At 37.6% G+C, this 16,481-nt stretch overlaps 2 long non-coding RNA genes across 3 annotated transcripts; one reads left to right on the top strand and one right to left on the bottom strand.

The window, feature by feature from the left end:
• Positions 1-1,390: 1,390 nt before the first annotated feature.
• LOC148691137 (uncharacterized) lies at positions 1,391-3,425 on the top strand. Its single transcript, XR_015955466.1, has 4 exons — positions 1,391-1,475; positions 1,590-1,680; positions 2,212-2,278; positions 3,139-3,425. It is a non-coding gene; the product is annotated as an uncharacterized LOC148691137 (long non-coding RNA).
• Positions 3,426-6,262: 2,837 nt separating this feature from the next.
• Positions 6,263-11,463, bottom strand: LOC137713889 (uncharacterized). 2 transcript variants are annotated; one of them, XR_015955419.1, is made up of 5 exons: positions 11,251-11,463; positions 10,443-10,552; positions 7,053-10,317; positions 6,877-6,957; positions 6,263-6,775 (listed from the first exon to the last, which is right to left on the bottom strand). It is a non-coding gene; the product is annotated as an uncharacterized LOC137713889 (long non-coding RNA). The 2 variants fall into 2 exon arrangements; XR_011065344.2 differs by having other exon boundaries at positions 6,877-10,317; positions 11,251-11,462.
• Between the last annotated feature and the right edge of the window lie 5,018 nt (positions 11,464-16,481).

Genomic DNA, 16,481 nt, shown 5'->3' with positions numbered 1-16,481 from the left:
GAGTGGAAATGGGAAAATATCACTATGGATTTTGTGTACAAGTTGCCGCGTACACATAATGGCCTTGATGGCATTTGGGTGATCGTTGATCGGCTCACTAAGTCGGCACATTTCATTCCAGTGAGAGAGAAATACTCTTTGAGCCGGTTAGCAGAATTGTTTATCTCAAAGGTTGTAAAGTACCATGGTGTCCCTGTAAGTATTGTCTCGGATCATGATCCACGATTCACATCGAAGTTTTGGGTAGCTTTTCAGGAAGCTTTGGGTACGAGACTACTTTACAGTACGGCATATCATCCACAGACGGACGGACAGTCTGAGAGAACTATTCAGACCTTGGAAGATATGTTGCGAGCATCGGTGTTGCAGTTCAGTGATGCTTGGCACCAGCGGTTAGATTTGATGGAATTTGCTTACAATAACAGTTTCCATTCGAGCATTGGCATGGCGCCATTTGAAGCTTTGTATGGTAGATCTTGTCGCACTCCGTTATGTTGGTCAGAGGTTGGCGAAAGAGTCTTAGTAGGCCCGGAGATTGTCGAGGAGACGACTCAAAATGTTCAGGTAATTAGGTCTAACCTGAAAGCAGCTCAGGACAGGCAGAAAAGTTTAGCAGATCGACATGCTACGGACAGAACGTATGAGGTCGGAGATTGGGTATTTTTGAAGCTTTCACCGTGGAGAGGTGTTGTGCGGTTTGGAAAGAAAGGGAAGTTGAGTCCCAGGTATATCGGACCGTACCTAGTCACAGAAAGAGTTGGTGAGGTAGCTTACAGGTTGGAGTTGCCTCCGGAGTTGGCTAAAGTGCATAACGTTTTTCACGTGTCTATGCTCCGACACTATGTTGCTGATCCGTTGCATGTGATACCTCCTCAACCGTTAGAGATAAATCCAGATTTGACGTATGATGAGGAACCGTTAACGATCTTAGATTGGAAAGAGAAGGTTCTGAGGAACAAAACGGTGAATTTGGTGAAAGTCTTGTGGAGGAATCACTCGGTTGAAGAAGCGACATGGGAGACAGAAAATAGGATGAGGGAATTGTATCCTAGATTGTTTTTCGATCACTAGGGGTTAAATGAGGTTGTTTTGAATTTCAGGACGAAATTCTATTAAGGTGGGTAGGTTGTAACATCCCGTCCCGGGATTTATAGAAACGTACATTGAATTTACGATTTTACCCCTAGATCGTTTTTGTCACGTTATTAGTTGTTGGTGTGGTGTGGAATGTATTGGATTACACCCACACACACACACACTTTAACTTTCCGGGATTCCCTCCCTCATTCCCTCACTCTGTCTCTTTCTTTTTCTTTTTTTCTCTCTCTCCCCGAGTCTATTTCCTCTCTTCTTCTTCTTCTCTTCTCAACACACGGACCATACACACAAAACCTACTCAAACCTGCACCAATTAAGAAACCAAGACCACCATCGTGTTCGTGGAGCTGAGAGGAGTTCAAAGGTGCCATTTTCAGGTAAGAATATAGATGTTTTCACGTCGTTTCAACGAGGTCCGATTATTGCACTGTTCATGCAAACCTAATCTAGCTTGTTTTAGGAGATTCTAAGCTTGTAGATGTGTTTGTGAGGTCCCAAGGAGCCTCGGAGTAGTTCGTTGGGTGAATTTGGACGTCACGATCGTCCTGTGCAAAGTTGGCCGAGTTTTGACCTTGAAGACAGGTGAGATTCTTTAATTTTTAGGCCTTAAAACTAGTCTAACGTTGTTCTACTAGTCCTAGGCTTCATTTTGGTATAAAGAACGTGAAATTTGGTTGAAAAACGAAGGAGAAAACAATGTTTGAAAATTACCCAGTTTTCCGGCGCCGTCGCCGGCGCCGGAGTCTCGCCAGAGAAGACAGGGGAATATTCCGTTAAGTCTAACGGAATATTCCTAACGGCAGTTAACGGTAACAGTTGGATTTAACGGAATATTCCGTCAAACTGACGGAATATTCCTGACGGCGTCAGTTGATGCCGTCAGTGTGCAGTGCACGTGGCCGCGCGTGGGGGCGCGTGGGTCCGTGCCTGTTCAGGCGCGTGGGGGCGCGTGCGTGGTCCAAAAATTTTTCTAAAAATATGTGTGTGATCCTGAGGTTGTGTAGATCACGTTGGTATATTCAATTGTCCAATTTGAGCAATGTATGAGAAGTTATTACGAGAAGTTGCTTAGGTGCTTTTAAATTAACGTTTTCGTAACTTTGTCGCGTATAGGTGATTCGTATTCCGAGGACGAGCGTACACACTCGAGGCAGGGGGGCTACGACCCTTCTAATTACCAGTGAGTGGGCTTTTGTTTTCCGTATATACCTATATACATATTAATTCCCAGAAATTAAATAGAAAAGGTTATTTGTTTTATGCCATGCATCGTATGAATGTTGTTTACGCATCATCGCATGTATTAGTAGTGGCATACATATATATAAATGTGTATTTGGTGCTGTGGACGCACAGGTAAGTGCCAGGTAAGCGGTATTCATGTGGTTATGCATTCCTGTTTATTATGCAATAGTAGTTTGAAATGCTTAGAGAGCTCATAATCTGCACCCCCGGTGTTAGTGCTCCCGCCCAGGGCCAGGGCACAGCCTTCACGTGTATGTTCACCAGCACCGCATGCTCGCCTTGGATCCAAGATAGGTGCAAGCCTGTCGTACAGACCACAATAGGTGGTTCCGACTTGTAGGTGACCCGCGATTTATCGCACAGCTTCACGTGATCGTAGCACTAGAGCATACATATATATATTACACCCAGCCTGTCGTACAGACCACGTTAGGTGGTTCCGACTCGTGTGCAGATTCAGTTATTAAGTTGAGAGTGGAGCTCTAGATGCAGCCGTACAGGTCACGTTAGGTGACTCCCGGCTGCCAGATTATATGTTATTGATGTGAATTACGCTTGAGCATTTATATTTGATCATGATATTCGGTTGTGGCATATTCTCAAGCATGAATGACATATTGTGAGCATGAATGGCATATGGTGGAGCATGATTGACATATCTATACATACGTATATATGTTCATTTTCTGGGAAGTATACAGGTTTTACGGCGAGGGGTTAGAATGTATTTTGCTAAAGAGTTTTCAAAGAACTTTGTTTTTGCCCACTCACGCTTTTGTTTTTGCGCCCCTCCAGGTTCTAGTGGTCTAGCAAGTTCGGTGGTTTATCCCAGAGGGCGTCCCGGCATTTCTGACAGACATTCACCATTGTAGGGTCACCTTCGGGTGTAAATATGTCGTATCTTTTCCTTTTGGACTGTTGTAGACTTGCTCTGAATTGTGTCTCACATACACTAGTACTTTGTATGCTATTAGGTTTTTAATTATTAGTACTTTTATATTACCTTCTTATTAGCTTCCGCACGCGCACATGGCTACGTCACCTTCGTGTGACGGCCAGCATGCCCTGATCTCGGTCGGGGTGTGTCACTTAGGGATGGGCAAATACCCATTGGTTATGGGTAATCGTGGTTACCCGTCCATTTAAATTAAACGGTTACGGTTATGGGTAACTGTTTAGATAAATAAACGGTTATGGGTATAACCGTTTACCCGTAAAATTTAAATGGATGGTTATGGGTATTAACTGCGATTATAAATGGGTAACCGTTTAACCATTTAATATATATATATATGTATAAAATTAACACAAACCATGTTCTCGATCCAATAATACTTAGCACCCAATAAATTAGCAAGGAATTCATCGGTCCTTCTCTCAATAACATTGCTAAAGGAATGATGATTCTCATCATCAAGGAATTTGCCAAATTAATTTAAATTCCTTGTGGGTAACCGTGAAATTGACATAAATGCTTTGATATAAATGTCTTCTAAACAATTTTTGTAACCCAATAATACTTAGAAAATATTATATTTACCTTCACTGGTAACAGTTAAAAATATCGTCCGTAAACTATTATTTCAATTATTGGAATGATATAAGGACTTAAAAAATTAAAATACGGAAATGTATGATGAATGTACCTATAACGGTGTTTAATTGTTAAAAAAAAGAAAATTATATAACGGTGTTTAATTGTCAATAAAAAGAAAATTATGATAATTTTTTTTAAATTTTCAAGTTGTTAAAAAACATGTAGATGGGTGAAAAAGGGGTAATGGTAAAAAAAAAAAAAAAAAAAAAAAAAAAGATAAATAGGTTAAAAAGGGTAAATGGGTAAATAGTTATTAAACGGTTACGGTTAAATGGGTATGCGGTTATGGGTATGGTTAACTGTTTATAAACGGTTATGGGTACGGGTACAACCATTTAGGCAATTACCCAATGGGTAAACGGTTATGTGGGTATGAGCATAAACGGTTATGCGTAAATAACCGCGGTTACCCGCCCGCCATAACCGTTGCCCATCCCTAGACCCACTCAATTTTACACAGAGAAGGGAAATGGTGACTAGAATTAATTTCTTTAATTTTCTCGAACTTTGCCTAGAACTCATTATAGTCTTGAGGAAAAAAAAGAAAGAAAGAGAAGATGCGCACAAACGATGCATCCAGCAACAAGAGATCTAGGCTCCACTGATTCGAAAGATTTTTCAGTGTGTCCAAAATATTGGATGACATATCACGTGTCACTATACAAGTAGTGAGATACTTATGTTAAAAAAATTAACAACTTGAAAAATAAAATTTTCCTCTACTTATATAACGACCCGTTGAGTAACACTTGTGATCTGAGCACAATAAAAAATTTCTCAACCAATTGGGACCTTGGGCGATGAGTGGTTGAGTAAGCTTTGATATTTCTTTCATCCTTTTATTTTCAAAATTTTAATGAATTGAACAAGAATTATCATTTTATTCCATGGGATCGACAAAAAATTGGGTTGCATTTTTGCTTGACTCTTAAATGATGGTAATGCCAATGTTCTAAAAAACGGCCTAGGCGATGGGCAATGATGACCCGAGACGTTTTCTTGCAAATTCGTTGGAAAAATCGGTTGGGCTCTAGGCGGGCTAGGCGGTGCTAAGCGGCTAGGAGGCCTTTTTTTTGTTTTTTTTTTTTTTTTTTGAAATAAAAAAAAAAAAAATCCTATCTACATTACTATATTTCCTTATTTTCCTCCTATTTTGCATTATATGTGGTTTTAAATTGTGAACTTATTGTACATGTGTCATCCTACAATACTCTTCACTATGATTTTATGGCATATATGCTTAATGTGTTTTTAAATTTTGGACTTGTTGGATACTCTTTTTGCATTTTATTATTCTTTTATTATCTTATCCATGAATTTCATACAAGTTTAATTTTTCGTAAGTGTCAATATGCACTTATTTATAAGATATACAAGAAATTTACCTAAATCCGCCTAGGCCGCCATACTACCGCCTAGCGTTTTTTAGAACCTTGGGTAATGCTCACCATCCTACTGTTTACTATTAGATGAATTTAAATTTTGAGATTTATATCTATCCATTATACGAATCTTGAGATTTAAACTTATCTAACGGTAATGAATAGGATAGTAAACATCACCATCACGATGTTGAGCTAAAATATTTCCAAAATTGGTGACAAACCCCCATTGTCGCGCCAGCAATAGCGACACACCCATTATTGGTAATTGTATTGCCTTGCTCTCTTACGACCCCTACTCTAATCAAAAGACGAAAGGCCCCTTAGGTGGAGAGTTTCACCTTTTGAAGTGTCAGTCGCATAAGGCGACTAGGCCAGGCCGAGATAGAAAGGCTTTGATGAGAATGAGTTCCGCATTGATGGGAGGATAGACCTTGCATGAGCTTACAAGTAAGTTGAGCTATTCTTCACAATACCAATTGGTTTTATGGTGGAACCTCAACGTCCTTCTTAATATCAAACCAAGTTGTCCCACGTGTGAAGCAAATAGCAACACACGCTCCACATCACCTTACTAGTACAAAAAATAGTTTGCGTGATGCATGTACCTTCGTCGCGTAAAGTAAAAAAACGTTGCCTGAAAATTAGCCCAACAAAACCTTCATCATGTGCCAACCGTCGCTTAAGGGCAGTGAAAGTAGGGTTTGCGTGACGCAGGTTCTTCAGTTGTGTAAAAGGTCTTTGTGCGATGACAGCATCTGCGTTGCACAAAGTGTCTTTGCACGATGGAAGAACCTGGGTCGTACAAAGACACTTTGCACGATGCAGGTGCTCTCTTCGTTGCTCAAACCCTTGTTTTTTTTTTTTTTTTTTAGCAAAAATATTTTTTATTTAATTTTTTATTTATAAATATTGTAATTAAATTATAAACAATAATTAATAAACCAAGAAAAAGTATTTAATTATAAAATATATGAAAATGTACATACAAGATGTTCGAACATAAAAGAAAAAACTACAAGTAGTCATCTAGGTTTGATACATCAGGCTACTGGGTATTGGCTGGGCGAAGTGGCTAGGAGGTCGAAGGTGGAGCAAGATCAGGTGTTGACATCGAGATTTGGAGGTCGGACACCTGTAAGGCCTATACAATCATACTCATCTACTTGCCCTGGGCCACAAGCTGACCTTTTAGGGTTGCCACTTCCTCCTTCAGGGCGTTGACTTGCCTTATGGTTGATTTGGAAGAAGAGGCACCTGTCTCACGAACCTGCGCCTTCCCCATACACCGAACAAACTTGCCATGACAATGATCGAGCTTCTGATCCAAGACCTCAGTCAGGATCTAAAGACCTGTATCCTCGGGTACAGTGACGTCCTTGATCAAGGTCTCTGAGGGAAGTTACAATGCTTCTTCTTAGAGAACAACGGTGCGCTTTTCCACCATAGCAGCCTGTAATAATAAAGAAATAACATATAATGTTTAATAACAAAATATAATTAATATTTGAACGATTCATAAATATAAGAATAATAACAATTACATATACTTACATAAAGGTGCTCAATGGTCTCATTGCCGGGTCGAACGTAAACATCATTGAACATGCAGATCTCTGGGAACTTAGAGCCCTCCTAAAGAAAAAAAAACATTAAGAAAATTTTAGAAATTAATGTCGTCGATGATCAGAAGGCTAAACCAATACTGATGACGTCAATGATGCAGCCACCTAGGACGCCATAGGAGTAGCCTCAGTAAGGGGTGTAGGCTCCCCAGTCAATGGAGCACCCATGCTTGGAACGGTAAATGCTGATAATGCGATAGGTGCATGTCACACTCCGACGATGAGTGATCATCTGCAACATCTATACACTTTTTGAACCATTGATAGGACCATATTTATGCAACTTTGTTAGCTTGTTTCTTTGCATTTAGTGAGTTAGTTTCTATTTATTATAGTGATTTAAGTGATTTTCGTGTGTTTGTAGGTCCAAATGGCAAAGTTGGCAAGAAAAGGCAATTTGGAGCATTTTATAGCAGTTTTGGGATTAGAATGGATAACACATGCATGGAGCAAGGTGGATGGACGTTTTTGAAGATCAAAAGAGGCTAGGAATGTGCTTAACATCTGGAAGAATTAATTCAAGACATTGAAGATAAGGAATCAGCTAAAAGGAATGAGCATTATCCAAACTTTATCCAATCTTATCTTATCTTATCCTAATCTTTTCCTACCTTAATTCCAGCTGCAAAGGGGAGTCAATTTCACATTAAATCACCTAAATATCTGGTTCTAGAAACCTTATCATCTACCCTAGATTATTGCCGCATATCTTATCCTTTGTCCTTCTAGAAACCTGTCACAATACCTCTTTCTAGAAGCCCTAAATCTCTGCCTCACCTAACCCTAGTCCTTTTCCTTCTGGACTTGCGCCGTGCCCTATCCTTGTCTTCCAAGGATTGGTGCGTGAACCCTAGCCTTATATATACATGTTTTATGCCGCACAAAACCACCAGAGAGCTTTAGAGAGAAAATCAGAAATACATACTTTGGGCCGCAGCAAGAAAGGAAGGAGAGAATGAGCTTTGTGCCGTGACCTGCTATTCAAGGATTGTGCAATTTGCCATTGGAGTGTTGGAGCGTTTCTGGGTTCTTTCTATCCTTAGATTTAGTTCAATGTTTAAATTATATTGGTTTTGTTTAATTGCAAACATGTGGAACTAATTTCATTTTAGTTAGAAGTGAATTCAAAGCCATGAACATACATATATGTGATATGAATTGATTTCCTCCAATTATTGTTTCATAAAACATGAGTGCGATTTACTTATCTGTTTGATTGATAACTTATTCTTGTATGTTGATTAAGGATGCATACTTAGTTTGCATGCATGAATCTGATTCTAAAATATAAGGGAATTTCACCTAATAGTTATGAACTTATATTTATAAGTAATAGAAATCACTAGTTATGATTGTGTTATGTGAATCCATGGCAGGAGTATCATGCAGTTCATAATTACGAATGTCTTGTCAATGCTAATAATTTTCATAGAACTTAATGATCTTTGATATGTATCTCTATCATGCAGTTCATATAGGGAACTTGATAAGAATAATTTGGTTGCGTCGTTGAGTCCAATTCAATGAAATTAGGAAAATCTGATGGTTAATTTGTGCAGTTCACAATTAATTTGGGGCATTGTCATTCATGGTCTATAGGAATAATAACTGGAAATCAATTTGTATGCATATGTGCCATGTGTGGAGAAGGACCCTCTAACTAGCCTTTCACCCTTTAATTCACCCAGTTTCGTGCAATCTTTAGTTGTTTCTGCAACTACTTAGTTTTAGTTAAAATTCGTCAAAAAACCCCCCATTTAGTATTCTGAGTCTTTTTAGTTTAATTTTCGTCTAAACTTCTCTCTAGTTCTTGTTTTGAGTCAATTTAACTTAATTTTGTGTTATTTGAGTCAATTTAGCTTGTTTTGAATTGTTTGAGTCTAGTCTAGTAATTTAGAGTCTAATTAGTGTAGATTAGCATCTCTCCTAATCCCCGGCCTAAAACGATCCCTACTTGCACATACTACAACTATAAAAAAGAGGGTTTAATTTGTGTGTTAGTTTATATCACATCAACCATAAAAATATAACATTAGAAACTAATCCTTTCTTGCATTTGAAACTAATAAATTAGCACCCAAAGTAATATAAGTAAGTAGGTTACCAACATTCTTAATTTGAAAATAAGAGGAACTACCTATCCATTTTCATGACCAACAAAAAAAGTGCATCAAGTGAAACAAAAAAGAATGGGTAATCCGATACTGAGAATCTGTGGTAAATTTTAAAGATTATCTGAATCACTATTTATAACAACTAAAACATGTTTCAGGATGCCCAGTAAACACTTTAGTAAGTAGACATTGTAATCAATCAATGGTACCAAAACTTTATTAGACTAATTGATATGATCAAAGTACCGTACAAAAACAGTTTACTTCGTACAAGCCATTCAACCAGACACCTGACCATAAAGACTAACCAGTAAACAGGTAGAAAGGTAAGAGAAGCAACTGATGCTGTTAGGGGATTTCAATCCCATAATGTTAAGTCGAGATCTAAACACCTTGAGAAATGCATGTTCAAGTTCCAATAATCAGCAAAAGATAGCTTGCATAGTTCACCAGGAACCAACTATGTTAGTTCCTATACAGTCTGTCTAATCAATGAGATACAAAATTATTCTAGGGAAGAAGTTAATCTATTGATGATAACTAAAAAATTCATAAAATATACTTCTCAATTGTCAGGTGATTCAAGAGAAAATATACTTATATGAAAAAAGCCCATATTACCAATACCATCCACTGTTATATAAACATTTTGTGTCAACAGAACAGTACTTTACTGCAGCAGCAGAGCCATGAATCTAAACTAGGATGGTGGTAAATGACACGAAGGAACACTGTGACATCAGACTGCTAATCAATTGTATTCTAACACATTCAACATAAAGGGGAAGCAAAACTGAAAAGGATTAAGAGCTATTCATAAACGAACACTTTATGCTTGAAAATCGTATACAAATCAATTCATGGCTTTGCACTAATGAAGATGACATTAACATCACTTATAGAGTTTCAACTTTTTAAAATATGAGGATACCACGGATTTCGGGTACGTTTTTGTGGTGAGACAAGTTGGGAAGTTTTCGGGTTGTTCAATCCAGAGCTTGTGTGCTATGCCACCTTAACAGTGAGAATTGGAGTGTAGTCTAACTTGTGTAGTTAAGAGAAACGGAAATCAGTTTACAAAAGGAGTAATCAGGATCTACTGCCTTCACTTACAGAAAGGGAAAAAGTTTGATCTTGTGTCCCGAGTTTCAGTCCACCACCAGCAAAAGCGAGGCCATGACCACTGCTGAACTAATTTTGAGGTAGTATCGTTGTTCAGTGCGCTGTACTGCTTTTAACCATGTGATACTGATAGCCTGTTGGAGATAATTGTCAATATATACATGCATTACAGAATGATTTTCATGCTCTGTTAGCAGAATTGCGTTCATAACTTATCCAAAAATGAACCATACTGATAATTGATTTCAGAAAACACTACCTTTTTCTTCCTGCTTGATTTTTAGACTTTAATTCTTAGAACATAACTATGGCATTAGGAGCATGGTTGAAGAGTAAACTTAATTGCCCCGTTCTCCGGTCCATGGATGCCTATTGAACATGAATCAGAAGACAATGTTAAGTTTTAAGCTACTTTATTAGCTATTTATGTTTTAAGCTACTTTATTAGCTATTTATGTTTTGGTGTGTTTGTATACAGTCATTTGTTGATTTCTTGAAACCGTGAGAGTGCATCCGCTAGCTGCTTTATTTCCTACTCTAAAAATCTCAAGCATTTGGAGTTGGATATCGGAGAACTGCCAAATCCAAAAGTTCCTTTAATCCCTCATGATGGTGGAGATTTACCAATTTTTTGATCCCGAGTGATTACAGAACGTTTGAACCTCAATGTTAATAAAGTATTTACTGATGGATTCAGGTTGAAGAAATGCCTTACTGAATAAAGTATTTACTGAAGATTTCAATTGTATTCAGAAGCAAAATACCCTTACCTGAAACAGTAGATAGAAAGCATACCAACCCACCACCCTAAACAGGTGGGGGAAAAAACTATACGCAGAGACGATATCCAGAGATTCATGATCAAAGTTTACTTCGTTTTTCATTCACACTCACAATGCACAACACCATCAACATCTTAATATTCGATTTAACACTAAAACCCTAAAATTCCTAACCCTAAAATTTGATTTAACACTAAGACTCCCAATTTCTAATTTAATTTTCCAAATTGAATCTAATTACAATACCAAAATCTTCAAATTAAGGCATTAAAGCTTGATTCTGACCTGGGTCTATAGCTGCTGGTTGGGTGCAGTCGGGACAGGATGAAGAGGAAGGCTACGGGAAAAGAAAATTTTGTCCAAACTTGGGAAGAGAGAGACCGAGAGAGAGAGAGAGAGGGAGAGAGAGGGCAATATGAGCTGGAGGGAAGAGAGATATCGAGTCAGAGAGAGTTTGGGTATGGTATCCAGTAGTGAAAATTTAAAAAAGAAGCCTATTTTTTACAATTGCACCGTTAAAATTATCACAAATGGCGCGACACAGGTATACATTTTGACGTCGCGCAAAGTATTTTTGCGCAATGACCACATTGTGGAGTCACTCAAGGTATTTTTTTTTAAATTATTATAAACTTGACTGAAAATGTAACTTTACTCCCTTCAAATTCAAAATATTTTTTTACATAAAACCCACAATAATATATTTTTCTAACAAAAACCTGACCCGAACTACAATAAATTTAAAGCTACTTAATAAATATACATACCATTCAATTTCTTAAGTGTTATATGTACAAAATAAATGACACACCTCAACTCGGAATGTCCACCAAGACACCCAAATCGCGATGTGATGTCCGACACCTCAAAGGTGACAAAACCATAAAGTGTAGTGATGTGGAAAATGTGAATAAATTAAGGGAAGTGTTATTGGCACTCCAAAAATCTCATTCTACATTTGTCACAAATGTATTTTTTTTCCTAATATAGAAAGTTTGGAGTGTAGAATGAGATTTTTGGAGTGCTAATAACAATTCCCTAAATTAAAACCTAAAAGTGACTAATTTAGAGTGCGCATGTGAGCGGGATTGAACCCATATCACACAAGTGATGTCAAAGTATAGATAAATTACAGTAAAAGAAGAGTAAGGATATTTATAGCGAAAGGAGAAGTCTCCTACGTAACAGCTTTACCAACAATCCTCGTCGTCACGAAACCTTTACCACTAAAATCTTGGAGGGGCAAAATATAAGGGCGAGTGGGCCTGAAAATAAAGTTTTGTAAAACCATTTCGAAAAGTGTAACCCCTCACTGTAAAACAAGTATATGGTTTCCTAAAAATATTATAATAATAGTATGTAATAAGTACCCTGCATCACAAGTAAGCTATTGGATGTAGGCATAACAAGAAGATATCTTAACATCAAATCTCAATTTAATAATATAAGAAATCGATGCTCATTAATTTATGTAGGCACACAAGTCCATTGCAGAGGTATTCAAATAATGGAACAGACTGGTTATAGGTTTTACATTCTAATACTACATCACCTGAGCTGTGCTAGTCGCATCACATACAAGTCCAACACATCATACAAAAGGACAGGCTGACACCTTACTCTGGATCCAAAGCGAATGTAAACGGTGCATGTGAACCACACGTGAAGCTAGTCCTTGGCCTAGGACAGTACAAATAACTGAGAGACATCGTGCAAACATGTAATAATGAGCAGGTAAAATGCAAGGATGCCATGCCACAGTTTATGCTCACAAATAATATTAAAAACATAAAATGTACGAAAAGTCTATTTGTAAAGCTAAACATGGCATGCCATATCATAATATATAAAAGCAGTTGTTGGGAAAATTACATATACATATATATACACACACACACTCACACATAAAAACAAAAAACCCACTCACATAACCATAGCTTGCTTGCTCTTGATAAGCCTTGTCATTCGTCAAACCGAATAAGCTTGTACCTATACCAAGTCACATTGACTTAACAAAATACTTAAACATAAATAATATACAAAATGGACAGATAAACTATAATCTGCCCAATTTTTCATTTAAAAAAATTGCCCCTAAACCTAGAGGTAATTGTAAAAATGGCCCCAACTTCCTAGAATTACCAAACAGCCCTAAAACTTCAACAATTTTTACAATTTCGTCCTTGTTGTAAAAACAGTACATCAACATTATTCTTTTCTAAAATTTCTCACCAAACAAGCATATTCTAATATTGTAATTTCTACACCTAACGTGATTAATGAAATATACCGCTGGGGTTCTCGTCCATGGTCGCATTTGGCCGGAAAATGGCCTACAAGAGCCAGGTTTCTTCATTGAATTCTGGAAAGTTTACATCGAGAGCATGCATGTCAGTTCCTTAGTGATTTCCAGCTAAAAAAAATAAAATAATAAAAACCACATGCATAAAGATATTTAGTTATCTAGGATCGATTCTACGCGAGCCTGAGTGCCACCACTCACGAACTCGACGGAATTCTTGCCAGAGTTTAATGTCGGGGTTAAGCATGCATGTGAAGAGGATGGCAGAGCTAAAAACACGCGGATTCAAGTTTAGACTCAACATAATGTTCATTTCCATCATACCAGAAGCCCATAAATTGAAGAGAATGAAAGAATCTTATTGGAAGTAAATAATAGTTTGCATCTAGTTGGGGTCTTTTATCATCTAGACAAATGGTTTCCTTGTTTCTAGCGACAAAGTGCAGCAATTTGGTTTCCTTATTTCCTACAACAAGGTGCAGCATCCCATCGTAGAAGATAGGCTAGTAGAGTGGCGTCCATATCTTTGTAAAATTCTGTAATCAATCCCTTAATTTAATGGAAGAAGTCAGAAGCTTGGGCATGATTGAATTAGTCTGTTCCTTCTCTCCTTTGCATATATATGTTGTCACTTGTCTTTCTTTCATATAATTAATAAAAAAACACTTACAAGCTTATCAAATTCCACATGGTATCAGAGCAGTGACCCTAATAGGCCTGTCTCTGCATATTTTTGTGCGTTTTGAGTTTCTTTCAATCCACAACAATGGCTGAAGAAAGTTCTGTTAATCTGGAGGGAGAAAGCTCATTTGCCGCTACTCCAACTTTTTCTGACATTGATGTTAACCCTAACCAACGTCTTAGTTCTGTCCTACTAAATGAGTTCAATTACCTCCCTTGGGAAAAAGTTGTGACTCTTGCTCTTGGAGGAAGATCTAAACTCGGCTATGTCAATGGAGTCGTACAAATGCCAGAGCTCACCTCACCAACCTATGAGACTTGACTATGCAAGGACTAATTGGTCATGTTATGGTTACTTAATTCCATGGAGCGGATGATTACTGAGATTTTTAGCTATGCTGAATCATCTATGCATCTTTGGCACTCTAACAACTATGTGGAATGAGTTAAATGTTTATTGACCTCATACCACATATGCCACAGTGTTGTTAAAAAGGGTTGAGGAAGACAAAAATTTTCAACTATTGGCAAGTTTGAGTCCTGATTTTGAAGATCTTTGAAGTCACATTCTCATGAACTCTGATCTCCCGTCTTTCTAAAGCATTTGTGCCACTATCCAATGAGAAGAAGTTTGCAAAAGGGTGATGAATATGGAGGTCAAGACAAACATGCCCGAAGCTAGGGCTTATGCTTCTAATCACAAGGTTGTTGAAGAAAGAGTCTACAAATAGAAAAGATTGGATCTGAAATGTACCTATTGCAAGGGTGTTGGGCATTCGAGGGATAGGTGTTGGATCCTTCACCTAGAATTGAAGCCAAAATTCTCTAAAGATCACAAGAGTTTTCCAAAAGCCCTTCATAACCATCCACACAAGGCGAATCATGTTGCTTCTTCATCTACAGTGTCAAACTTCATTGCTAATCCAACAGCCTTAATCAATGAATTTGTAGCATTTCTTCATAAAAAACAGATGGGTGGTGACTGTGAAGGAAATATCAGCCATGGGAGTAACAACCAAACTATATTACTTGGTCAGTTTGTAGGGTTTCTTGCTGAAAGTGAGGGCATAGCACACCAAGACATTCCAGGTTTTTTGAATTCCTTCTCAACTACTCTCAATATTGGTAATGTGCATAATTATTGGATTATAGATTCTGGAGCCACTAGTCATATGACAAATAAATTCACAAATTTGCATGATTTTGAAAAAATGTCCACCCCTTCTCAAGTGTCAGTTACCAATGGAATGGGTGTTTTAGTTTTAGGGAAAGGGAAAATAAATTTGCTCTCTAAAAAAATAAAGTTTGTTGCCCTCTACGTCCCTTCGTTTCCTTTTCAACTATTATATGTTGGAAGAATCACAAATTCACTAGAGTGCCTTGCCATTTTTTCTCCTCATACTATCATCTTTCAGGATCTAGTCACCAATAAGACAATTGGTGAAGGTTTTTACTTAAATGGACTCTATTATCTATCCAAAGACACCCATGTTTCGAAGGTTTTTCAAGTTTTGTCTACTTTGTTTCCAAATCTACGCAAAATCAAGAATCAATGTGATGTTTGTCACTTGTCTAAGTTTGCTAGATTACCATTCACTTCCTCTATGTCTAAGGCTAGTAATCCTTTTGAAATCATTCATTCCGATATTTAGGGTCCAACTCTCAAGTCCTTTGATGGATATCAATATTTTATAACCTTTGTGGATGATTTCACAAGGATAACTTGGTTGTATCTTTTGAAATTTAAAAGTGAAGTTGTGGATGTATTTAAAGACTTTCATAAATTTGTCATTACTCAATTTTCTTCTCATATTCATGTCTTATGATCAGACAATGGCACTGAATATATGTCACAATACTTGAGCACACATGGGATTTTATATCAAACAAGTTATGTTGGTACACCCTAACAAAATAGGGTAGCCGAGAGAAAAAGAAAAAATCGAGATTTACTCGAGAAAACAAGAGCCTTATGTTTCACATGCATGTTCTCAAGAAATTTTGGTCTCAATGAGTGCTCACTGCTACGTATCTCATTAATCGATTACCTAGCAGAGTGTTAGATTTCAAATCAACCTATGAAGTTTTGAAAGGCAAAAAACTAAATTTATCACATTTAAAGGTCTTTGGGTGCACATGTTTTGTTCACATTCAATCTTCACATCATGATGAACTTGACCCTAAGGCTGTTAAGTGTGTTTTTTTGGGTTACTCATCCACTCAAAAATGATATCAGTGTTACAATCCAAAGACTAATAAAATTGTGGTTTCAAGGGATGTGAAATTTGAAGCTAGCCCCTATTTTACACCATCAGTTGATAGTTCTGGACAGGGGGATAATCCGCTCGATTTATTACCTATTCCATGTCTTGCCGATGTCAAATGTCCCTCTCCAATTGATGGTTCTGGGCAGGAAGAGAATCATGCATCGCAAGTGCTCATTCCCAATCAAGGAATGCAAACTGAATCATCCAACACTTCTAGTCCAACCTATGAGACTTCACAAGTGTCTACTCCTACAGCTCAAGTTCGA

Source organism: Pyrus communis, chromosome 14 (genome assembly GCF_041283825.1).
Source record: "Pyrus communis isolate YQ-2024b chromosome 14, ASM4128382v1, whole genome shotgun sequence".
Taxonomy (NCBI): Eukaryota; Viridiplantae; Streptophyta; class Magnoliopsida; order Rosales; family Rosaceae; genus Pyrus; species Pyrus communis.
Note: the sequence above shows the minus strand (reverse complement) of the source record. Positions and strands in the feature narration are given on the sequence as shown.